Source organism: Phascolarctos cinereus, unplaced genomic scaffold (genome assembly GCF_003287225.1).
Source record: "Phascolarctos cinereus isolate Bilbo 61053 unplaced genomic scaffold, phaCin_HiC Scaffold_4;HRSCAF=312, whole genome shotgun sequence".
NCBI lineage: Eukaryota > Metazoa > Chordata > Mammalia > Diprotodontia > Phascolarctidae > Phascolarctos > Phascolarctos cinereus.
In genome coordinates, this window is record NW_027555847.1 from 332541566 (window position 1) to 332568247 (window position 26682).

The following is a 26682-nucleotide window of genomic DNA, read 5'->3' on the forward strand; positions in this document are numbered from 1 at the left end:
CAAGGAGAAAATATTGCAAGCAGCCAGAGGAAACAACTCAAGTATTGTGGAAACACAATCAGGATAACACGAGATTTAGCAGTTTCTACATTAAGGGACCAGAGGGCTTGGAATATAATACTCCAGAGGTCAAAGGAGATAGGATTACAACCAACAATCTCCTACCCAGCAAAACTGATTATAATCCTTCAGGGGAAAAAAATGGATATTCAGTGAAATAGAGGACTTTCAAGCATTCTTGATGAAAAGACCAGAGCTGAATAGAAAATTTGACTTTCAAATACAAGATTCAAGAGAAGCATGAAGAGGTAAATAGGAAAGAGAAATCATAAGGGGCTTATTAAGGTTGAACTGTTTACATTCCTGCATGAAAAGATGATATTTGTAACTCATGAGACCTTTGTCAGTATTAGGGTAGTGGGAGGGAAAAAATTATATGTATGTATATAGATAGATAGACGGATAGATAGATGGATTGATTGATTGATTGATAGAGGGCACAAGGTGAGTTGAAGATGAAGGGGTGATATCTGGAGAATAAAATTAAGGGGTGAGATAGGATTATACTGGGAGGAGGAGAAAGGGAGAGGTAGAATGGGGTAAATTATCTCACATAAAACAGACAAGAAAAGGCTTTTACAGTGGAGGGGAAATGGGGGAAGGTGAGAGGGAATGAATGAATCTTATTCTCATAGGATTTAACTTAAGGAGGGAATAACATACACACTCAATTGGGTATGGAAATCTATCTTACCCTACAGGAAAGTAGGGGTGAAGGGGATAAGAGAGCAGGGAGATGATGGAGGGGAGGGCAGATTGGGGGAGGGAGTAATCAGAAGCAAACACGTCTAAAGAGGGCCCAGGGCCAGTAGAGAGAATGGGATAAATGGGGGGCGGGATAGGAGGTAGGGAAATACAGTTAGTTTTTCACAACACGACTACTATAGAAGTATTTTGCATGACTGGGCATGTATAACCTGAAAAAAAAAGAAAAGAAAAGAAAAGAGGCTTTCATTTTGTGTTCATTCAGTGAGAGGAATACAATCTGGAACATGATGCAGCTGGTACCATGGAAATGCAGAAAGACCCTGGAGAAAGAGTTCTAGCAAACTGCATAGATTATTCATCTCAATAAAGTTATGGGAGGGCATGAAGAAGAAACCTAGAGGATAAGAAGGGAATGAGTGGCAGTGTTTACTGGCATCCTGAGTACCCTCATTGATGAGATCACAGAGCCATCAGGCATTCACAATTCTCTAGGGTTTAAAATACAAGACTTTTTTAAACATAAAAAAATTACATACTCCCAAACCACCATGAGACCTTCTAAGACCAATGATAAAATTTTATTGTTCTTTAGTTGTGTTGACTCTTTGTGATCCCATTTACGGTTTTCTTAGCAAAGATACTAAAGTGGTTTGCCATTTCCTTCTCCATCACATTTTACGGATGAGGAAACTGAGATAACAGGGTCACGTGACTTGCCCAGGGTCACACAGCTAGTAAGTGACTGAAGCCAAATTGCTACTCAGGAAGATGAGTTTTCCTGACTCCAGGTCCAATACTACATCCACTACACTACCTATCTGCCCAATGACAAAATGTCCAATGGAAATGACCTTGCCCAGCAATCACTAGGAGCCCTCAGGAAAACAGTCATACAGAACGCCCAGTGGAGATAGTACAGAATTTGACCATTTATCGAACCCGATTCCCTAAAGCTTTAGTCTCTTTATTTTAAGGGCCTGCATTCCTGGACCCTATCTAGCACTTTTGTCATGGAATAGTCATTGATAGGGGTGGGGTCTCCAAAACTGCCACTGTTGGATCATGGGAATATACACAGTACTGCTCTTTGAACTCTCCACATCTGGAATTTTACAAGTTCCTTCCTTTGCACTGAACCTTTGAAAACACAAAGTAGCCCATATCAAAGGCTTAGGAACTTAAATTCAGAACACCTGGATTTGAGCACTAGTTCTATCACAGAATGCCTACTCACCTTGACTAATCCTGACTTATTTGATCTTTAATCTCCTCATCTAGAAGTGGACACTCACTACCAACCTCTAAGGTTGCTAAACCAGGAGCACAATGTAAACATTTTGTCATTCCATCTCTCTTTCCTTAATAGCCCTTAACCCAGTTCTTCATCCTCACTGAGACTGCCCATCCCTCCACCCCGTAGTTCTTTGTTTTGGTAATCCTCTTCCACTGAGTATAATCTCTTCCCTTCCCTCTGTTGACCCTTTGCCTCTTTGTCCTATCATTGATCTTTCTGCACCAAACCTCAGCCTCAGAGTACTGTTTCATAATCTGTGGGCAAGATAACCCTTTTACACTTCCCCAATGTATTCGTTATCCCACCACAAAAGCTTTTCCAAACTTTTTCATTCCTCCTCAAACATTCCTTGGCTTCCCCTACCCTTACCTTCTCAGCTGAGAACCTTGCCTCATATTTCTTGTTCTTTATTTCTTTTTTTATTTGTTAATTTATTTATTTTTAGTTTTCAACATTCACTTCCACAAGATTTTGAGTTCTAAATTTTCTCCCTCTCATCCCTCCCCCTACCCCAAGATGGTGTGCATTCTGAATACCCCTTCCCCTAATCTGTCCTCCCTTCTATCTTCCCCCTTCCTCCTTCTCTCATCCCCTATTTTCCTATAGGGCAGGATAAATTTCTATACCCCATTACCTGTAAATCTTATTTCCCAGTCGCATGTGAAAACAATTTTTAACATTTGTTTTTAAAACTTTGAGTTCCAAATTTTCTCCCTTCCTCCCTCTTCACCCACTCTCATTGTGAAGGCAAGCAACTTTGCCTCATATTGCACTGAAAAAATTGAGGCCATTTGCCTGGAACTCCCTCTTTCCCCCTCTTCTCACATGACTTAGATGCCAATATCTCTTCCTTTTTCCCTTTTCACATAAGAGTTGGCCTTTCCCCCTACCAATATTAATCCCTCTACATGCACCCTTCATCCCATTCCATTCTGTCTTCATCAGCAGATTATCCATCCTATCATACCTATTCTCTCACTAATCTTCTATCTCTCCCCCTCTGTGAGCTACTTCTCTGCTGCCTATAAACATGCCCATATCTTCCCCATCCTCAAAAAACTCTCACTTGTCAGTCCATCTCTGCTAGCTATCATCCTACATCTCTCCTCATTTTTGTAGCTAAACTCCCTAAGAAGCTTCTCTGCAATTGTTGCCTTCATTTCCTTTCCTCTCATTCTCTTCTTTACTCTGCAGTTTGGCTGAGGTGTTTAAGGAGAGTTGTTTACTCCTCTCCTTGCCTGTGAGAGACCAACAAACATTCTTTTCTGCCCTGGAACTGTAAGGAAGGCCCCACTTCCCCCGTGGCTCTGCTAGTGCTCCTCCTCACCCTAGGACTACCACTAAAACTTCATTCCGGCTCCTAGTACAGGCAAAGCACAGAGTCCTACCTTAGTGCTAGCAAAGAGACCCCTGTAATTTCCTTCTGATCAGTTGTTTAACCTCCTTACCATCTGTGGGCTGAAAGTTCCAGAAGCAGTGGCTCCCAAGGCCTGCTCTTGTTGTACTGGTATGGCCTGCTCTGGATTGCTCCATTCTTACCCAGGTGCAACACACCTTTCCTGCTCACCTTCTAAGGTGTCTTTGGCTGGAAAATTATTTCACTCTGTCCTCTAGTGGGTTTTGCTGCTCCAGGAAGTGTTTTATGGCATTACTTAAATGTGTTTAGAGGTTTGTTTGGGACAGCTCAGGCAAATTTTTGCCTTTTCTTCACTATCTTGTCTCCACCTTCTCAATGATCTCTTAAATGCAAATCTCATCACATTTTCAATCTCTATCTTGATCTCTGCAGCCTTTGACACTGTTGATCACTCTTGAGGCAGCTGGTGGTATAGTGGTTAGAATGCTGTGCCTGGAATCAATAAGAACTGAGTTAAAATCCAGTCTCAGATACTTCCTAATTGTGTGACCCTGGGCAAGTCGCTTGCTGCTTTTTGCCTCAGTTTCCTTAACTGTAAAATGGTGATAATAATACCACTTCCCTCAAGGGTTTGTTGTGAGGATCAAATAACAAAATATTTTGGGGAAAAAAGCAATTAGTATACTACATACAGTAGTATGTACTACTGGCACATAGTAGGCACTATATAAATGCTTATTCTAAGGGCAGCTAGGTGCAGCAGTGAATAGAGTTCTGGCCTTGGAATCAGGAGAACCTGAGTTCAAATCCAGCCTCAGACACTTAACACTTACTAGCTGTGTGACTCTGGGCAAGTCACTTAACCCTGATCACCTCACCAAAAATAAATAAATAAATGCTTATTCTTTCTCCTCCCTTCCTTTTTATTTCAGCTTCATTGTTTTATATAGGAAACTCTTGATCATATGTGCTAATAAGAAACATGTACATTGCAAAACAACATATGGTCCAGAAATGTTTATATTTAGCTTTGGAGGTGAAGTCACACACAAATACACACACAGAGACTTGTTCATCCTCTTGGCTAACTTCTTCCAGAGCCAGGACAAAGTATTTGTGTGCCCTAAACAAGTTTTGAAAATTGCCTCCCTTTCCATTTGGAAATTGCATCCCCAGTATAACTGTATAGTAGAGACTTTGGTCCTCTGTTGGAACATATACAAATTGACCTTGCAAAATAAATACCCACATGCCACAGAGAACAGAAGTCTCTGGTATTAGAAGAAAGCAATATTTAAAATATTCTTCCCTTCTGCCCTCCCCCCACCAATTTATTGTACTATGGAGGGATATTTTGCCTAACACTAATCCCATTTCTTGTGCCCTTTTAGTTCAGTATTACAATGGGAAGATTAGGACTAGGATGGTAAGCAGAAAAATGCTCTAGATTTCTTGGTATAATATGCAAACTATGAATGATTGGGAGTTAACTATGCTATACAGAACTAATTTATTTTAAAAGCATATGGGTTTTTTTAAGCAATAAGAGAAAAACAGCTTATTATGTATCATAACACACTTCTGGATGTATACATATATCAGTATTCTCATTGTTTTGACATATTAAGAAAACTAGCTCTCTCAATGCTTTAACACACCCAAAGTGTTAATGAACACACACCTTAAGTGCATTTTTTTAAAAAAAGTAAAACTAATGTCCTCAGATAAATTCCAAATAGCTTAATGCTTTTTAAAAAACATATTAATGTATTTTTAGTTTTCAACAATCACTTCAATAAGCTTTTGAGTTTTAAATTTTTTTCTTCCTCCTTCCCCAAGACAGCACACAATCTGATATAGGCTCTACGTATACATTCCTATTAAACATATTTTCACATTAGTCATGTTGTAAAAGAAGAATTAGAACCAATTAGAACCAATTAAACCACAATAAAGAGGAAACAAAACAAAATAGAAGAAAAAAAAGAGCAAATGGTATGTTTTGATCTGCATTCAAACTCCGTAGTTCTTTCTCTGGATGTGGATAGCATTTTCCATCATGAGACTTTTGGAGATGTTTTAGATCCTTGTATTGCTGAGAAAAGCTAAGTCTATCAAAGTCAGTCATCACACAACGTGGCTGTTACTGTGTACAAGGCTCTCCTGGTTTTGCTCACTTCACTCAGAATCGGTCCATACAAGTTTTTCCAGGTTTTTCTGAAATTTGCTTGCTCATCATTTCTTATAGCACAATAGTATTCCATTACATTCATATATCACAACTTGTTCAGCCATTCCCAAATTGATGGGCATCCCTCAATTTCCAATTCTTTGCCACCACAGAAAGAGCTGTTATCAATATTTTTGTACATGTGGGCCCTCTTCTCATTTTTATGATGTCTTTGGGATACAGCCCTAGAAGTGCTATTGCTGGGCCAAAGGGTATGCACTTTTTTATAGTCCTTTGGGCATAGTTCCAAATTGTTCTCCAAAATGGTTGGATCATTTCACAACTCCACCAGCAATGTATTAGTGTTCCAATTTTCCCACATATTCTCCAACATTTATCATTTTCCTGTTTTGTCATGTTGGCCAATCTGATAGGTGTGATGTGGTACCTCAGAGTTTTTAAAACTTTGGGTTCCAAATTTTCTCCCTTCCTCCCTTCCCACCCACACTCATTGAGAAGGCAAACAACTCAATACAGGTTATACTTATGTAGTCATGCAAAATACTTCCATAGTAATCATGTTGTGGAAAACTAACTATATTTCCCTTCATCTTATCCCATGGCTCCCCCCCCCACCCCAGTTTATTCCATTCTCTTTTTTGACCCTGGCCCTCCTTAGAACTGTTTGCTTCTGATTACCCCCTTCCCCAATCTACCCTCCCCTCTATCATCTCCCTGCTGTCTTATCCCCTTCCTCCCTAGTTTCCTGTAGGGTAAGATAGATTTCCATACCTAATTGAGTGTGTGTGTTGTTCTCTTTTTAAGTCAAATCCTATGAGAATAAGACTTGTTCATTCCCCCTCATCTTCCCCCACTTCCCCTCCACTGTAAAAGTCTTTTCTTGTCTGTTTTATGTGAGATAATTCACCCTATTCTACCTCTCCCTTTCTCCTCCTCCCAGTAGAATCCTATCTCACCCCTTAATTTTATTCTCCAGATATCACCCCTTCATCTTCAACTCACCCTGTGCCCTCTATCTATCAATCTAGCTATACATTTAATTTTTTTTTCCTTCCAACTATCCTAATACTGACAAAGGTCTCATAAGTTACAAATGTCACCTTTCCATGTAGGAATGTAAGCAGTTCAGCCTTAATAAGTCCCCTATGATTTCTCTTTCCTGTTTACTTCTTCATGATTCTCTTGAGTCTTGTATTTGAAAGTTGAATTTTCTATTCAGCTCTGGTCTTTTCATCAAGAATGCTTGAAAGTCTTCTATTTCCTTGAATATCCATTTTTTCCCCTGAAAGATTATATTCAGTTTTGCTGGGTAGGTGATTGTTGTCTGTAATCTTGGCTGAATATCATATTCCAAGCCCTCTGGTCCCTTAATGTAGAAGCTGCTAGACCCTGTGTTATCCTGACTGTGTTTCCACAATACTTGAACTGTTTCTTTCTGGCTGCTTGCAATATATTCTCCTTGACCTGGGACCTCTGGAATTTGGCTACAATATTACTAGGAATTTTCCTCTGGGGATCTCTTTCAGAAGGTGATTGGTGGATTCTTTCCATTTCTATTTTACCCTCTGGTTCTAGAATATCAGGGAAGTTTTCTTGATAATTACTTGTTTTTGTTTTTGTTTGTTTGTTTGTCTGTTTTTTGGCTAGGCAATGGGGTTAAGTGACTTGTCCAGGGTCACACAGCTAGTAAGTATTATGTGTCTGAGGCCGGATTTGAACTCAGGTCCTCCTGAATCCAGGGCCGGCGCTCTATCCACTGTGCCACCTAGCTGCTCCTCCTTGATAATTTCTTGAAAGATGATGTCTAGGCTGTTTTTTTTGTTCATGGCTTTCAGTTAGTCCAATAATTTTTATTTCATTATTTATTTTTTTATTTTTAGGCAATTGGGGTTAAGTGACTTGCCCAGGGTCACACAGCTAGTAAGTGCTATGTGTCTGAGGCCTGATTTGAACTCAGGTCCTCCTGAATCCAAGGCCAGTTCTCTGTCTACTGTGGCCACCTAGCTGCCCTCCACTTTCTTCTTAAACCTTCCACAATTTGGCTTCTGGTTTCACCATTTAACTGAAATTGCTTTCTCTAAATTTTTTTTTAAGGCAATTGGGGTTAAGTAACTTGCCCAGGGTCACACAGCTGGTAAGTGACAAGTGTGTGGTCTGAGGCCTGATCTGAACTTAGGTCCTCGGAACTTCAGGGCCGGTGCTCTAGCCACTGTGCCATCTAGCTGCCCCTCTCCAAAATGTTTAAAAAGCTCTTATTTGCCAAATCTAATGGCCTTTTCTCAATTCTTTTTGACCTCTCTGCAGCTTTTGATATTATTTATCACCTCTGGCTGGATACTTTTGCCTCCAAGTTTTGCGACACTACTCTCTCCTGCTTCTCTTTTTAACTGTTCCTTCTCAGTATCTTTTATTAGTTCTTTATCCATCATGCCCTCTAACCATGGTTGTTCCCATGGCTCTGTCCTAAGTCCTCTTTTTCTTTTTCCTCTATACTATGTCACTTGATGATATCATTAGTTCCTACAGGTGCACAGTTCTACATCACTAAATGCCTTTTGGACATCTCAAACTGGATATATTGTAGGTATCACAAAAACAAATACATGCAAAACAGAACTCAACATCTTTTTCCCTCAAAACCCTCCCTTCTTTGAAATGTTTAAAAAAACCTATTGGGGCACTCTATTTTCTCAGTCACCCAGGCTTGCAGTTTTCATGCCATCCTTGAGATCTCACTCTCATTCATATCACATATTCAGTCTCTCATGAAATTTTGTCATTTCTACCTTCACATCATTTCCTGTATGTGTCCTATTCTCTTCATTCACACAGCTACCACCTGAATCCAGGCCCTCATGACCCCTTCTGTGTACTATTACCTCATAACTGACCCCTCTACTTCAAGGCTCTCTTCCCAATCCAATCCCATTCTTCATTTAGCTGCTAAAGTGACTTTTTAAAAAACTTCAATCTGACCATGGCACCCCTCTTCCCTCCAATAAACTCCAGTAACACCCCTATTACTTCTATGATGACATTTAAATTCCTAAATTTGGCATTTAGAGATCTTCATAACAAAGTCAAATAAGCAGACTCAGGAAACAATATACTCAATAATTTGCTGTTATGTTGTTGTTTAATTGTGTCAACCCTTTGTGACTCCATCTGGGGTTTTCTTGGCAAAGATACTGAAATGGTTTGCCATTTCCTTTTCCAGCTCATTTTACAGATGAGGAAACTGAGGCAAACAAGATAAAATAACTTGCCCAGGGTCACATAGCTAGGAAGTATCTGTGGTCAGATTTGAATTCAGGAAGATGAGTCTTCCTGACTCCAGGTCCTGCACTGTCTCCACTTCAATTACAACAATGTAAATAGGAAGAAAAACAAACTACAAGAGAAATGAAAATGAATGTTGAAAGATTTCAAAGAAGCACAGCCTAGAAGAAGAAGCATAAGAATATACCTTCCCCTAACTCATCTGCAAAGTAAGGGGCCTAATGGTGTGGAGCATTACATATAGTTACATTAAGAAAATTGATTAGTTTTGCTGATTTTTTTCCTTTTCTTCCTCTTTTTCTTTAAAAAAATTCTGTTATATGGGATGGATGTCTGGTTGAGAGAGGGAGAAGGAAAATATAAAATATAAGGGAAAAATTCAGGTACTGTAGAAAACAAAAGGTATCAATAAAATCTATTTTAAAAAATTAAGATACTCTTTATGACCTGGAACCTTTCTACCTTTGCAGTCTTGTTACACTTTACTCTGTCCTTCAAACACTCTAGGATCCAGCTATGCTGACCTTCTTACTGCTCCTCCCACTTCAGCTCCATCTGTTTCTCTGTAAGCCTTGGTACTGGCAGTCCCCTTTGCCTGGAATGCTTCCCCTCTTCATCTCTTCCTTTGAGTTTCCCAGGCTTCCGTAAAGACTCAGCTCAAATCTCACAGTCAGCAGTAGACCTCTCCCAGTTCCTCCCAGACAATTGATAGTGTCTCCCATATACTATCTATACATCCATACATCTCTATATCTACATCTATATCTGTAAACTTAACTTTATTCTAAAGGGGAAATCCATCATGAAAATAACTAGGTACATTCTGTATCTATATCCCTAAGTATAGCAGTATCTATCCATCTATTAAGCTATGGCTATAATCTATGGTTTAGATCTATAGATCTATTTGTGGCTATATTGTGATCTATCAATATGGCTATAGATTTCGATCTAGATATTATATTAACTGGTTATTTTCATGTATGCTTCCACCTTTAAAGTATAAGCCTCTTGAAAGATTATTTTTTGTTTGTAGTCTCAGGCCTAGCAAAGAACCTGGCACATAATAGATGCTGAATAAGTGAATGGATGCAGCCAGATCTTTCCATTTCACATTCCCCTACTCTGTACATCTGAGGTCATTCACATTTACAAGGGATGGCTAAGCACCAAGAAGATATCAAGTGGTGGGTGGCATTTTAGTCCAAAACAAATGAAGACATAAATCGATCAGGAGAAATATTATTAATACATAACCTAGAATGTCTTAAACAAAAGCTGTTTGTTCCCTGCTCCGCACATTCTGTTCTGGGAAGTGTGAGCGATTTGGCTTCAAGTTCCGGGAAGGTTGTCGATATTCCCTGGCTGCAGCCGTCTCGCTGAAGGCCTGACAGAGGCCCCACTCTCTGCCTGTTCCCTTTGGAGCTGGGGGCCCCAGGAGGTCTCTCTCACTGTCACTCCGTACCTGGCCGCGCCCAGGCAGGCTGGTCTGGGCTGCACAGCCCCAGCTGTCACGCTACAGGGGTGGGAGGGAGAGTAGGGCAAGTGACTCCCTTAGCTGGTTTTTCTCCTCCCCCTCCTTGTGCTTTTTTTTTTCTTCCCCTGTCTCTCTGGTCCTCTGTGAGGGCGGCAGGGGCCGCTGTGTGGAGGTAGGCTGAGCAACTCCCTTAAATCCAGTAGTGTGCGCTCCGCTGCGCTTCTCTCCGGCTTGCCTCGGTTCCCAAGACTAGCGCTGCCCCGGCGTCTTCTCTTCTGCGCCCTACTCCACTCCACCCAGCGCCGGCCAGTGAGTGCTACTTTTCTTTGGGTGGGAAATGAACTTTCTTCGGGAGCGGAATCTCCCTCCAAGATTTGGGATCTGGGCGAGGGGTCGGGAGAGGAGGTGAACAGAGTAATCTGGGAGAACCTGAAAGCTCTGAGAATCCAGGTGCCCTGGGATTGCGGTGCCTGGGTTTCGAGGGGAATAGGAATGGGGCCCCTGCACCAGGATTGAGAGCCACTTTTTAATACGGCTTTGAAACGAGAGGAGGCCCTTCCCTCGGGTGAAGGTCCCGTGGTGCTGCTGCCTAGCAGGGTGGGGTTGGGGAGCCGGGGGGCCAAATCTTCATTTGTGGCTCACGCCAGATCTCCTCTTTTCCTTCTGTAGCTACTGTCCCAAGGGGATCAATTGACAGATTGATATTGTAGTTCTCCGGTGGAGGGGAGCCTGGTAGGAAGTTCCCTCGGTTCCGGGATGGCAGGTTTCTCGCTCTATGGAGTGCCCCCGCACGGCGCTTGCACCAGGCTTCCAACCGCGTGGATCCCGGGAGAGGAGAGGCACTCGGTAGGGTCTGCCCTTGAAGTGCAGAGGTCGTCATAATTTGACCGTACTAATGACGGGCACACTCTTGCCCTCACTTTTGCCCCTAAGTGTGAGCTCTCTGGATTGTCAGAATTCCCTAGCTTCCTTCCTTTTCCTGGTCCTTTTGTGTTCCGGCAGCCGGAATCCACTTTGGGCGTTGCACTTGGCGCCGGGTACTGTTTCTTTGGCTCCCCGAACTGCATGCATCCTGTACTGGTAGCTTTTGCTGGCCGGAGAAGGATCATCAAGAGTAGTTTTTACTTGTAAAACTGGTCGTGCCCGAGATAGGAAATAGGAAAAGAGCTTTTGCTTTTTTTTTTCCTTCGAAGTTCTTGGATAAGGAGAAGTGCCCTTTTAGTCATCCAACTTTTTTTTTGTTGAATATTTCGTGTCTGCTATGTGCAGAACGTTGTCTTAGGTACAGTAGAAGATTGTAATGTGGGTAAAAATATAATCAGTCTTTGAGAAGCTCACAATCCAATTGCCTAAACCAAGTACTCAAAACAATTTATAACCTTTCCCCAAAGAAGTATTCCTTCCATCGAGTCCTTTCTCTCTGCCCTAAACTTTTGCTGGTGTCTCCCTTATCTTGGATATGTTTTCACTTGGCCCTACTTATCACACTAAGGCACCATTCTGTTATTCTACCCCCTTAGATAAATGGATGGGAAGCAATTTGTAAACCTTAAAGGGATATATGACACATATTTTTATTTACCACAAACTTTCTTTAAAAAAAAAAGTTCTATACTTGGGCTCTCTCCAATTTTCTTAACACATTCTAGCTTGAACTCTGGCTTCTTGTTCCAACCCTACTGGAATTGCTCTCTCCAAGGTCATCAACCACCTTGCTTATTGCCAAATCAAGTGGCCTTTTTCGTAGTCCTCTTTGTTGACCCCCCTGCTGTTTTAAAAACTATTAACTCTCCCTTCCTTCTCTTCCTTTGGTTTCTCTTTTTGTGGTTTCTCAAAACTACTATTTTGGTTCTCTTTCTAGTTCTTTGGATGTTCTACTCTGTCTCTTTCCCTGGCTTCATTTCCCCCCCATTCTTCCCTGAATTCATATAGTCCAAGACTCAGGTATCTGCTACAGACTTTCTCTATATGTTCTTTACCTGTGGTGATCTCATCCAAGCTCATGATTTCCACTACTTCTTGATAATCCTCTTATTTTCGTTTGTTGCCCTGATTTCCTTCCTGAATTACACTGCAGCATCTCCAGTTGCTTTCTGAAAATTTCGATTTGGATTGTTCCAATATCATCTCGAAGTCAACCTTTATGAAATGGAATTCCATTCATCTTTCCTCTCAAAACAAACTTCCCCTCTGGAATCTCAATTTCTCAGTGGCCCTACCTATTATTCTCACAGTTACCAATATTTGAAAGCTTGGAGCCATCTTTGACTCTTTCTCTTACCTTAGTCTGCTCCTCTATGCCTTCTCTCCAATTATCTAAATCCTGTTGATTCCATTGTAATGTCTCTTTCATCCACTCCTCCCTTTTCTACTATTCGTATCCATTCTATTACTATGTTAATCACCTTGTATGTGAACTGTTTCAATAGTCTCCTAATTGGTCTCCCAGCCTGTAGTCTCCCATTCCAGTCTATCCTAATCACCACTTCCAGATTTTTCAAAAACCAGCTTTGTACATGAAACTCTCCTGCATTAAGAAGTCCAATATCTCTACATCCTATAAAATTAAGTCCAAACTCCATAGCTTCATGTCCAAGGCACTCCAAAATATGGCTTTAAAATACCTTTTCTGCCTCATCTCCCACCTCTTATTTGCACCCTCTACTCCAAACAAATTGGCTTATAATATTGCCTGTACTGTTAACACCAACCTCTCCTTTCTTCTTGTTGCCCTCTTCTCCCTTTAGTTTCCTAACACTGGCTTTCTTACATGTCTACCAGTTTCATCTTTGTCTAATTACTCCTCCTACCAACTAACCATGAGTGTCCCTCAAAAATTCTTATGGAGTGCCCCTGCACGGTGCTGTTCTAGGCACTGTGCTAGGAGCTGGAGACAAAAAGCTAAAAAGTCCCTGCCCTTAAGGAACTTATGTTCTACTTGGGGGATATAATGTGAACACAAGGAAATAACAAGGATGTATAAAATAAAAATCATTTCAAGAGGGAAAGAGTGCTAATAACTGGGGTTATCAAGAGAAGCCTGCTGTAAGAAGTGGTGCTTGAGCAGTGCTTTGTAGAAAGCCTAGGATGTAGAAAGGCAAAAGTGAAGTGGAATTGCCTTCCAAGCAAGGGAACAACCTGGGTAATAGTTCGGAGGCTGGAGATGGCTCTCAAGCCAGTTTGACTGGAAAGGAGAGAGCATGAAGAGGATTCTTTCCATTATTGCTTTTATATAGATGATTCCCAGATCTATATAGTGGATATTGGTCTCTCTCCTAGCTTCATTCCTGAATCTCCAACTCTACGTTCAGCATTTTCATCTGTATAGCCTTCCATTCTCTCAAAATTAACACATCTGAAACTAATGTTCCTCTCAAAATCTTCCTCTTCTCCCAACATCTCTATTTCTAGAGTGGCATTGCTCACCATCCTCCAAAACTCCAAATTTCAGAATCATTCTTGACTCTTCCCTCTCCCTTTGTTTCCAAATCCAGTCAGTGTCCAAGTCATGTTGGGTCCACATCTTTCATAGGTCCCCTATTCTTCAATCACCCCCAATTTAGGCCCTAATTTTCCTTTTCTGGACTATCATAATAGCTTCTTCAATTGGTCTCCTTGCCTTTGAAAATTAAGTTGATGAGTTTTGTTTAGACAAGAACTAAAACAGAACCACAGTAATTTCTTGAGTTGGGGAGTTACTGAAAGCTATGGGAAAGGTTGTTATTGAAGGCATGAGAAGAATGAATTGGAGCAGAGAGATCAGGGAGGAGTCTTACCACTTCTAGGCCTGAGGCCCAATGTGGGCTTGAACTAGATCTGAGAAAGCAGAGAAAAAGTTGGCAAACACCAGTTAGTCAGTCAATAAGCATTTATTAAGTGCCTGAAATCAGCCAGGTACTGTGCTAAGTACTGAATGTACAAAGCAAGACAAAAGGCTATTCCTGCTCTTGAGGAGCAGACAATCTAATGGAGCAGTCAGCCTGCAAACAACTCCGTACAAACAAGCTGTGTACAGGATGAACAACAGAGAGAAGGCATAAGAATAAAGAGGGACTGGGAAAGGCTTCCTATAGGAAGGCAAGAGGCAGAGATGAGGAGAAAGAGCATCTCATGCATGAAGGAACCATCTAGCTCCCCCAGCTGCTAGGGCCTTCTCTAAAGTTGCTTTGTGCAAGAGACTGCCCTTTTCATATTGGATGTTCTTATTAACTATAAAGGGGGTGGAAAGACATTTTTTATTTAATTTAATTTTACTTTTAATTTATGGAATAAAATAAACTTTTCCATAACATAGTATAATAAAAAAGAGTGCACATAAAACTGCAAGTCTTTTAGGTATAATTCACTATAAATATATAGTAAAGTTATGTAAATTTCTTTTTTCTTTTTCTTTTTTTCCTTCCCTCCCCACCCCAGATGGCTACCATTGCCAAATAGGTATTTACACACACACACACACACACACACACACACACACACACGTATGTGTGTATATGTGTGTATGTAAAATTATTATATATATATCTATTTATCAGTTCTTTCTCTGGTTGCAAATCATGTCTTTCTTCATATGTCCTTTATAGTTAATTTGGATGTCTATCATAGTCAAAATGACTTATTCACTCAAAGTCATTCTTAAACAACATTGCTGTTACTGTATACAATTTTCTCCTGGTTCTGTTCATTTTGAATTTGCATGAGAAACACAGTTGAAAGCAGTTTAAGATGTCTCAGATTACAAATGCTTGAGGAGAGCCTCGAGATGAAAACATGCTTCAATGACACAAACACCGCACAAAGGTTGCATTGCATTGTTTCCCATTAGCTTATTAACATATGATTGTTTTCAGGGTTTTAAAAGTTATAACTGAGGAAAATATAGATAATAGAACTGTTTGGGGATTACTGCATAATAATTATTTATGTTATAACTGATAGACATGTAAGTTTGGAGTTTTTCATCCTCAGTTAGAGACTGATCACTACATATGAAGAGGCCCTGATTTGAAGCGTTAGAAGCTGGATCAATGGAAGCCAAAAGGGAAGATGTGTCCACCACGTGAAGAGAGATGGAAAGGAGACAGAAAGAGTGGGGACTACCCCGAGTGCTTGAAATTAGTAGGGCAGAGTGTTGGATGAGAGCTGACTGAGGCCAGTCAAGTCAGTCAACCACTCCAGTATCTTTGCCAAGAAAACCCCAAAAGGCGTCATGAAGAGTCAGACATCACTGAAATATGACTGAACAATAACTGTGCTAAGTGTTGGGGCTATAAAGGGAGGTGGGAAAAAGTCCATTGCAACTCCCCTCCCCTCTTCCCCCCAAAAACCTTTTTTTTTCCTGCTCTCAGGGAGCTCACAGTTTAATGTAAACAAGATAAATTGGAGATGGTCTTAGAAGATACTAACATTAAAGGTGATAGTGATCAGCTCTATATTTACTGTTCGGAAATCATTGGAGTAGAGAAAGTTCTGTAGCTGCTAGGAGCTGTCTAATGGAAGCAGGCTTTGACTTCTTGCAGAGTTGGCTGGGCTTGCCTGTGTTGCCCTTAAGTACCAGCTACAGCTTGAGAGGCAAACGCCTTAAGAGTCAGCTTTTGATGTGTAAGGTCAAGGAGAGAAAGGTGTTGTCATGATTCCATGGACTTGGAAGGTCAGGAAGATAGTGCTGGTGCTTATACTGATAGTGATATTTCAGAGACAGAAAAATCTTGTCTGCATGTATGTGTATTGTGTGTAGGCTGCTCTGTTCTAGTTCTGTTCCATTCAAGCTAATGCTTGTCTAGGACTATGCTGACTAAATACTGTGGACTGTTCAAAATAATTTTATGATATGCCTTTTCTAGAAAAGTGATGTCAAACTCAAATAGAAATGAACCAGTAACCTATAGCTAAAGCTCCCTTCGGGCACATATTGACTTAGAAAACCACATGTTGACCTTATCTATATTTTGTTGTATTTTTATTTGTTTTGTTAAATAATTCCCAATTATCTTTTAATCTAGTATAGTGGCCCTGACCTATGCTGACAACCACTGTTCTAGAGCACGAGGTTGGAGTCTTGGCTCTGGCTGTTACAAGCTGAGTGACACTGGGCAATTCACTGCATCTCTCAGAACCTCAGCTTCTTCATCTGTGAAATGAAGATGATACAACTTGTACTATTCACATCATAGAGGAGGAAAATGTGGGACAATGCTTTAAAACTTGTCCCACATAGCTGGAATGTTTTTCCTTCTCATCTCCATCTCCTGGCCTCCCTGACTTCCTTCAAGTCCTAGCTAAAATCCTTTCCGCAATCCCTCTTAATTCTAGCACCTTCTCTCAATTTTTCCTGTACCTATGCTTGTACCTAGTTGTTTTCATGTTTTCTCTTCTGTGAGCTAGAGGCTTTGAGCTGCTTGAGAGTAGCAACTCTGTGTGTGTGTGTGTGTGTGTGTGTGTGTGTGTGTGTGTGTGTGCACGCACGCGCAATCGCCCTCTCAGTTTCTTTGTTTGTTGCCTTTTCTTTATATCCCCAACACTTAGCACAGTGCCTGACACATAGTTGGAGTGGAAAGGAAACAAACATTTATCAATCACCTGCTAGGTGATAGGCACTGTGCTAAGCACTAGACAAACATCTCATTTGATAGTAGGCACTTAATAAATGATTAATGACTAAACTGACTTTCTGAATAGGCCTAGAATTCTGTCAGGTCCAAGAAGACCTGAGTTCAAATGTGGGTTTACTTATGTACTTGTGTGACCTTGGGCAGATACTTAACCTCTGCCTGCCTCAATTTCCTCATCTGTAAAATGAGGATAAGAATAGCATTTATCTCCCTGGGTGGTGAAAGGATAAAATGAGATATTTATAAAGTGCTTTGCCAATCTTGAAGTGCCATATACATTCTATCTATTATTATTATTATTGCCTGTGTTAATAACTACTACCTCAAAGAGCTATAGCAATCGGAGCTATTATTCTTAGCTGGGGATGCAGGAGTTCCATATCTAGAAGTATTAGCAAACATAATTAAATGACAAAATGTGTGGTATTTACAATAAATCCATGGGAGATGATGAGTGAGGAAAAGTCAGTATTGACTTGATTGTTCTGTAAAGGCTTAATGGAAATAGGATCTAAGATAGATTTTGTATTTGTTGGTTGCAGGATGGCAGGATTGGTAGAATGGAATTAATGAAATAGTTCACTTTTTAAATTAAAGCTTTTTATATTTTTAATACCACTATTAAATGTCAGAATCAGAATTTGAACACAAGTTGTTTTGACTTTCCAGATCTTTCTGTACTTTACTAAACTGCCTCTCATAAATACAAAGATCCTAAAATGATTCTATGCCTGTTCTTTAGATGGACCTAAAGATAAACCTGATTTAATAATTTTAGGATGAATTGTGGGCATTTGGAGTCTGGAACTGGTAATCCATACCTTCATTCTCACAGTTAGCTCATCTTTCTCCTAAGAAGGATCAGTAGGGACAAGATCAGTTGTGGCTGTTACAGACCCAGTCCTGATCTCTTAGGATATAAGAAAATTTACCATGCTCTATCTAGCAAAGGTTTGGCTGGGGGAACTTTTATGTAATGCCTCTCTTCCCTTCTTTCTGTGCCAAGACTAGAGGATGGAGGTGGTACAGGGGAAAGAGTTCTAGATTGAGAGTCAGAGAGCAATTTTTAAATTGACCTGGATTCAAATCCTGATTCTTCTACTTAGACTTTCATCTGTGATCTTGGGCAATTATCCCATCTGTGAAATAAGGGTATTAGATCACAGTTTCTTTCAGCAATAAATCTATGATCCATATATTATGTTTTCTGACGCATTTGATATTTTCGTCACTATTTAATTATATTTTCCTTTATATTTCCCCTTCCTTTATAGCCCCAACACTTAGCACAGTCATTGCTCAGTCATTTTTGTTGTGTCTAACTCTTTATGACCCCTTTGGGGGTTTTCTTGGCAAAGACACTGGAGTGGTTGCTTGTTGACTGATTGACTTGACTGGCCTCAATCAGCTCTCATAATATAAATCTGCCCACCCCCCACTCCCATCTCCTTATTTGGTATCCTAGAATACATCCCTACACCCTCTATATGCTTTCTTCTCTTAGTAATAGAAGTTTTGAAAAAAAGAAGTAAGTCCTTGAAGGATGCATTGTTTTCGTTGATAGAGGTATTATTGCAAAATGCATTTCATTGCATTCAGAGAGATGGTAATTAAACAAAAACTTAGTGTTCATTCAGATTAAGTTAAAAATCATCTTAGAAGCTCATATCTTTAATATGGAAAAAAACCAAAACCCACATATAATACTTATGTTTTTTCTATTCTTTGAGATATAAAGTTTATTCAAAAAGCAAGTTTACAAGGTTAGTGACTAATGTTAAACTTAACTATATTATACTATGCATGAAAAGAAGTACGTAAATGTATAAGTGACAGCTGTTTGACTTGGCATATATTTGTTTGAAAATGTTCTTCCAAAGCTGGCCCTTTGACTGAATCCAAACTTCACAGAACAAATCTGCTTGATAAAAGGACTTGGACTCTGTCAAAAGGCCACACCCAAGGACCTGGAAGACCACATGTGGCCTCGAGGCTGCAGGTTCCCCACTCCTGTCCTTGAGCATCTCTGGTTTTCAGAGTTTGGGGCAGGACAGCCTAGTACAGTCCTTACTCATTTCCTTTTGTCAGAACCTAGTTCTTCCATTAGGACATACTCTTTCCCAAAAGCAGAATGTTTATTCTCTTTACCAAAGCAGACAGTTTCTAAAGTTGTTGGTTACAGGTTGGTGTGCCTCTTTCCTTTTTTTCCTTTTAATATCTTGTTCCTACCTTCCATGCGCTGGCAGTGAACTCTGTAGTACTTAGTTCATCTCTGGGGCCAGAGGCACTTAGGTCTTGAAAGGGAAACTCCACAAGAAAGCAAAGCCCTAACAGTAATTACTACACTTTACTTATTTGCAAATTACTTTGTATTTTTCTCTTACTGTGAACTTGCCTCTAGACTTACATACCTTCTTGCAATCTCTTGTAATTCCTCCTGATACTTTCACTGAAGCAACTGCTGAAGGAAAGAAGTTTCACAGATAGATGACCTCTAATCAAATTTATCAGTATTATTCAAGTTCCTGGGGGCTAAGGGGGGGGGGGGGAGAGAGGCAGTGTCATTGTTTTTTAGTAAATGGGATCTAGAAGCTGGAGGATTAATGAATTTAGCAGAGCGCTAAGACTCAGCTAATCACAAGAGAGAAAGGCTATATAAGAAAAATACAGTGCTTAACATTAACTATAGATATACTTTTGAACATTGTTTTTTGGAGGACTGCTCATGCCTGTGCCTTTTGAGGACTTTTATGCCCTAGGTGTTGCATCTCTCCTTTTACCTGTAGCTATGTGTCTGTTTAAAGCTACTCTCATGGCTTGAGAAATTAAAACTTATACCATTTAAGTTACTTGTAGTTACTTGTACCATTTAAGCAGCTAATTAAAGAGACCTTATGATTTGCATCTACCTATACCATTGGTCAATCAATCTTATTTAAAATTTTTTTCCCTCATCAGTTCATATAAGCAATTATGGCTGCTTACTTAACCTTAGTTAAGTAATTAATATCTATTGGTTTAATTTTTTAACTGTTGTTTTTACATTACCTTTATTTCCAAATCTATAACTCTCCCCTCCCTTACAAAGAGAGCCATCCCTTGTAAGAAAGAACAGATAAGGGAGGGAAGGAGGCATTTCAGCAAAACTAATCAACACATCACCTGAATCTGATAGTATATGTAGTGTTCTACACCCGTAGTCCCTCCACCTCAGCAAGGAGGGAAGGAGGTGCATTTTCCCCCCTCTTTGGTGCTGAGTGTGATCATTATGATCATATAACATTCAATTTTGTTTTTGCTGTTGTCACTGTGTCTGTTATCGGTGCTTGCTTCTTTTACTTCATGGAAATCTAGGGGGTACAGTGGATGGAGCTTCAGGCATGGAGTTAAGATTGGTTCAAAACCAGCCTCAGACACTGTGTGACCTGGGCAAGTCACTTCACCTGTTTGCTTCAGTTTCCTCATCTGTAAAATGGGGATAATAATAGTACCTACCTCCCAGGGTTATTGTGATGATCAAAGGAGATAATAATTGCAAAGTGCTTAGCCCAGTGCCTGCCACATAGTAAGTGCTATACATGTTAGTTATTATTTATTAGCTATTATCTTTCCATATATCTCTGTATTCTTCATAGTTATAATTTACAGAGCAGTAATAGTCTGCTACATTCGAGTATCACACTTTGTTCAGACATTTTCTAATTAGTGGACATCTACTTTGTTTCCAGTTGTTTGCTACTACCAGAAGCGCTGCTATAAATATTTTGGTATGTATGGTTCTGTTTTTTGACATTATTGTATGCCTAGCTTTGGGATCTCTTGACCAAAGGGCATGGGTGTTTTCCTCACTTTCTTATCATAATTCCCAATTGCTTTCCTGAATGATTAGACCAATTCACAGCGCTGCCTACACTGTATCTGGGTGCCTGTGTTTTTTCACAACCCCTCCTTTGCCATTTTTACGAACTTGCTTGGGTAAAGGTAAAAACCTGAGTTTTATGAATAGCACTTCTCTTATCATTAGGAATTTGGAGCATTTTTTCCTATGATTGTCAGCATTTTTCATTTCTTCTTTGGAGAACTATTTGTTTGTGTCTTTTTACTCCTTATTTATTGGGGAATGTGATGAGTACTTAAAAAAAAGCCTAATAAGGTACTTTGAGAAGTTCCTGGGGATGATTAATTTCTTCTGAATGACCCCTTTGTCCCTTTTAAAATATAGATTAGGATACACTCTAAAGAATCATTAACAGAGATAACTGACATTTTAATAACCCTCTAATGTTTGCAAACCAATTTGCATCACATGATCTTTCAATCTCAGCATTAATACTATGAGATAAGTTTATACTTGCTATTATACCCATTTTTCAAATGATAAAATTGAGGCTGATAAAGATGAAATAATTCCTCCAAGATCACACCGCTGATGTGTATTGTCGGAAACATGAAATAAACCTAGCTCTTCTTAATTCCAAGTCCCTTACTCTACCACTCACTAACAAACACTCATAACCTTCCAGATAAACACATTGAAGGAAGACATCAAAAACTATGTAATTCATTTGAAATTTAAGTATCTATTTTTAAAGGTATGCTTTAGTTTAAAATGGACCAATTCCTTGTTTTTGAAAGAACTGTGTCTACTTGAAAATGAGACCACCTTGTGATGTAAGCTCCTCTACATGCTGATCATTCAAACATGCAACCATTCTGTGAATGTGGTGATTTCTAAAGACTTTTTCTTGTTCCTCTGACTCTAATAATGATGATAAACTTTTAAGAAAATCATTTAGAATAGGAATATATTAGGTAAAATGCCAATTCTCCTTATTTTAAAATTGTTTTTGCTTAGCATTCTGGTGACTTTTAGATTTAATATAGTGCTAGGATACAGGTCCCTTTAGGGAGTTTAGAGCAGATTCCTATCTGATTTTAATGAGTAGCATATGAATTGAAGCCAAAAATTCGTATTACAGCATTAGCTAAAGTCTTTAAACTTGAAAAATTCCTCAAGATTTTGAACCAGTGAGTGAAGTTGGAAGTGGAATCTTTCATAGCATTCCTAATTCTAGACACAAACAACAATTAGGGGGCCTTTACTGAAGGCATAATAAGCTCCTATTTTCTAGATTGACGACAATAAGTTATAAGAACAAAGCAAGGTTATACAGTGGGAAGACAAAAATGACAGAGGTACAGATACGCTGTATCTCCTAAATTCCTTTAATCTACTTCTGAATCTCTACTATGACCTGTGATGTTTTTATTTTTAAAGATTGACAGAATTGTAGAGTCTTAGAGCTGGAAAGGACCTGAAAAATCACCTGGTTACACATGCTCCTTTTATAGGTGGGAAAATCAAGCCCCTGAGAGAAGTACCTTACCAAGATTTATGTAAGTGAACATAAGGTAGGGAATAGAAATTGGGGATCACTGTAGTTTCCATGACATCATAGACAGGGTTAGTTACTCTCACATTCAATCTTACTTTTTCTTTTTCTTCCTTTATCCCTTATTCATTCTTTCTCATTTGGCACATAGTAAGTAAATGTTTATTAATGGACTGGATTAGGCTTTAATAAGTATTTTCTAGACGTCAGTCAACAAACATTTATTAAACACTATGTGCCAGGCATTGTGCTAAGCTCAGGAGGGAGAAAGAAGAGCACGAATAGAGGCATAAGACGGACAAGCTAGCTAAGCTAAAGCAGCAGGGCTATCTTGAGGGAGAGGCAGGAGGCAGCAGGCACAAGGGAAGGTCAAGCTACCAGCATTACCTTGACCACCATATCCCCTCAGACCCTGATGGAGACAGCTCAAGCCCCTGAGTCAAGAGCCTTGTAAATAGCAGTGTCCACCAAACCACCAGACCTGCTTTTGGCACCCCACCCCCCATAGCCATCAATGAGGAGGGAAAAAATCAATGTGAAGAGGAGGCCCACCTTCCTTACCTGCTGCTGCTATTCAGTCATTCTGAAATATCTGACTCTTCATGACCCCATTTGGCATTTCCTTGGCAAAGATGCTGGAATAGTTTGTCATTTCCTGAAATCTCCCGCTCATTTTATAGATGAGTAAAGTGAGGTAAACAGGGTTAAGTGACTTGCCCAGGGTTGCACAGCTAGTGAGTGTCTGAGGCTATATTTGAACTCAATCCCAGTACTCTATCCAGTGTGCCACCTAGCTGCCTTATTAACACTAGTAACAATTGCTGACCAATTGCCATCATCTGACAGAGCAGAAACCTTCTGTGACCACTGATCCTGCTTCCTGTATAGCCCTCAGTCATCACTGGGGAGAAGGATAGGGTGCAATTTCTGTAGAGAAGGGTCCAACCATCTCTGCTAACTGCCTACCAGTTGCAGCTTACAGGAAGGGCAAACCAGCACCCTGAAAGAGAGATAGGAGTTAGCACATGCCAGGCCAGTCAAATCACCACCACCACTTTGACCACTGTCTCCCTTCAGTCTCTAAAGGAGACGACCCAAAACTCAAGAGCCTTGGGATTGGCAAGCTTCCAGCCCAGTGCCCTCAGCTATTGTCCTGAAAAGCAGCCCCTGTGGAGATGCAGCTGGTAGCTACTCCTGAAGGTGCCGTAGCCACATCCACCTAAAAGACCTAAAAAAAGAAAGCTCATCACCAAAATCTTCATTGGCATCGTCAAATGGTTCAGTATCAGAAAGTGATATGACTTTATCAGTGAAAATAATATTAAAGAATAGAGTTTACCATCTGCTTTGCTACTGTACTCTAAAAACCATGGGACCTTTCTATCTGACTTGAAACTAAAACCTTCCATATGACCTCTCTTCCCCATTTGCTTGTGGGTTTCTTGAGACACTTGACACATACTAGACACCGAATAAATGCTTGTCAAATGACTGACTGATATAAAGAAGAGCAAAAACATAGTCTATCTTCACAGAGCATACACTCTAATGGGAGAGGCAACATGTATAACTAGGTACTTAAAAAAAAATATATATGTGTGTGTGTGTGTGTGTGTGTGTGTGTGTATATATATATATATATATATATATATATACACACACACATATATATATATAGTATAAATGGAAGGCAATCTGAAAGGGGAAAATATTAACAGCTAGGTAGACTGGGAAAGACATCCTGCAGAAAATGGGCTTTGAGCTTAGTCTTATAGAAGGCAAGGAAAAGAAATTCTGTATCTTCCCAGTCTTGTTTCTGTAACTTTCACAGGAACACTCTTGACATAAGAGACTCCATCTTGAACTTATAAAAGAACCATAGGTAATATCTGTGAAGGCATGTAAGCATCATTGACAAAATTGCAACCCTCCTTACATGAAGTAGGCAAGAATAGTGATTATGTTTTATATGTTACAGATGATAAAACTGAGACCTAAGAAGTTTCAGTGACTGAAGTTGCTCAGTGAGTCTGCAGTAGGCCCAGGATTAAAATACAAGTGTCAGTCATAATCATTGGCTAATATCAGTCAGGTGTCTATTGGATGAACATTTAGCTAATTTAATTTTAATATTTAGCTACTAAATCAAAGCTAGACTAATGGATGCTTATAGACAGCTGTCTTCCTACTGGCCTAACCCAATTAGTAGTAGATAAAGAGACAATAAGAGTAGAGGAGTCATTTTGTGGATAAATTGAGGCAAGTCCCAGTTTGTGATTTGGGAACTTGTCCCTCTTCCATGTAACATACTTTTTAAAAAAAGTAATAAAGCACTTTCACCACAATATATCTTACTTTAATTGTAGAAATATCTCTCTAGTTATGCCATTAATGAGACAGGCCATTTAATCTCCCACACATGAAGAAGGGAACAAATAGTTGAGAACTTTTTTAATTTGTGCAGAACTATTAATACACTGATATATAATTAAACAACTTGACCATTTCCCCAGATTATGCAGATTTCTCTTCCAAGTTTCTTTGGTAATCCACCATATAAACTTAAAATGCTGGTTTCTGTGATCTCAAGTCAAAGTCCCTCTGATTTATTTCAGATGTTAATAATGTGAGGTTTAGGTGGAGGGGCAGGGGAGAGAAGAGGAATGGAGTTCTTTTTTTTGTGAATTTTATGTGAAACCCAGCAGTCTGCCTTTTCTATGGGTATAATGATAAGATTTATGATATGATAGTTATTTTCAAACTTGGAACTTATCAGCAGTTTAGTAAAATAAAAACATAATAAGCTTACACTCTGTTAAGCTAACAGAATGGAGCAAATCCACTTATCCATAAGGTACATCTTTAATAGATGAAGTTGTTTTCATTCTATTGAGAGTTTATAAAAACTTTCTAAAGCAGAACTTGTAGAAATTGTCCCAAATAAATAAATTGCCATAACAATTATTATTGTAAGGCAATGGAGCATAATTCCTACCACCCTGTAATTTATAGTCTAATGGGAGCAGAAACAGTAAACATAGTAAATGACAGAAATACAAAGTAAAAGATGAAACCAACTGTAACTGTTCAGAGTTGTAACTGGGGAACATGAAACAGAGGACAGCTGAATGGGCATAGGTTCTATGAGGATAAAAGGACAGGATGGGGAAATGTTGAGTATCAGGCTTCAGACTTTGCTAAGGGAAAACAATATCAGTCAACATTTATTAAACACCAGCTATGTGCCGGATACTATGCTAAGTGCTCAAGATAGAAAAGAGGGGAAAAAAAGTCCCTACCCTCAAGGAGCTCACAGTCTAATGGGGGAGACAACATGCAAACAAATATGTAAAAAACAAGCTATGTACAAGATAAATGGGAAATAATTACCAAAGTGAAGGCACTAGAATTAGGAGGCATTGGGAAAGGCTTCCTATAAAAGGTGAGATTTTAGTTTAGAGAGTTTAGTTAAAGAAAGCTAGTAGGGAGAGCTGAGGGGGCTTGGGAGAGCATTCTAGGCAGGGGAGATAGCCAGAGAAAATGTCAAGAGCTGAGAAATGGAGTGTCTTCTTTGTGAAATAGCCAGGAAGCCAGTGTCGTTGCATCAAAGAATACACAGTGGAATGTAAGCTATAAGAAGATAGGGGGAGGGTGGGTTATAAAGGGCTTTGAACACCAAACAGCATTTTGTATTTGATCTTAAAGGTGATAGGGAACCATTGAAGTTCACTGAGTAGGGGATGACATGGTCACACCTGAACTTAAGGGAAATCGTATTAGTGATTGAATGGAAGATGGGAGAGATTTGAACAAGGCAACAACAGGCTATTGCAATAGTTCAAGCTTGAGGTGATGAGGGCCTGCACCAGAGTGTGGCAATGTCAGAGGAGTGAAGGGGGTATATTCGAGAGATGTTGCAAAGGTGAAATCACTAGGCTTTGGCAACAGATAAGATGTGGGGTTGGGGGACAGAGTAAGAGAAGGGCAGCAAGAAGTAATTCTGGAAAGAAAGGAGGCAGAAACATTTGCTACTTTCAGGTCATAGTTAGGAACCAGGATATTTGTCTATAGGAGCATAGAATAGATTATAGCACTGCAGAGCAGACAAGGGGCTTGTTAATTTGCCAGGCTAGAGATCAGCAGGTGAGAAAAGGATGTTTGTGGTGGTAGCCCATATTTTTAGGGTACTTTGAGTACTCAAAGAAGAAGGCCTGTGTTCAAAACTCTTTCTCTTATGGAGAGCTGATTCATCCATGAAGATAAGCTGCTATTGGCAATAATGAAGGGTGGGCATTGCTAGTGGAGTCACTGG

At 39.7% G+C, this 26682-nt stretch overlaps 1 protein-coding gene and 1 pseudogene across 4 annotated transcripts in view; one reads left to right on the top strand and one right to left on the bottom strand.

Annotated features, from left to right (window-relative positions):
• Positions 1–8746: 8746 nt before the first annotated feature.
• Positions 8747–11293, bottom strand: LOC144456917 (uncharacterized; annotated as a pseudogene).
• The window catches only part of ELOVL7 (ELOVL fatty acid elongase 7), a 108809-nt gene continuing 92659 nt past the window's right edge, over positions 10533–26682 (top strand). The window contains exon 1 of one of the 4 annotated variants that reach the window (XM_021007261.2): positions 10533–10675. The gene's annotated coding sequence lies outside the window, so the exon portion shown is untranslated. Of the gene's footprint in view, positions 10676–11122; positions 11213–26682 lie in introns of those variants that run through there. The other 3 variants (XM_078153180.1, XM_078153179.1, XM_078153181.1) reach the window with 3 other exon arrangements.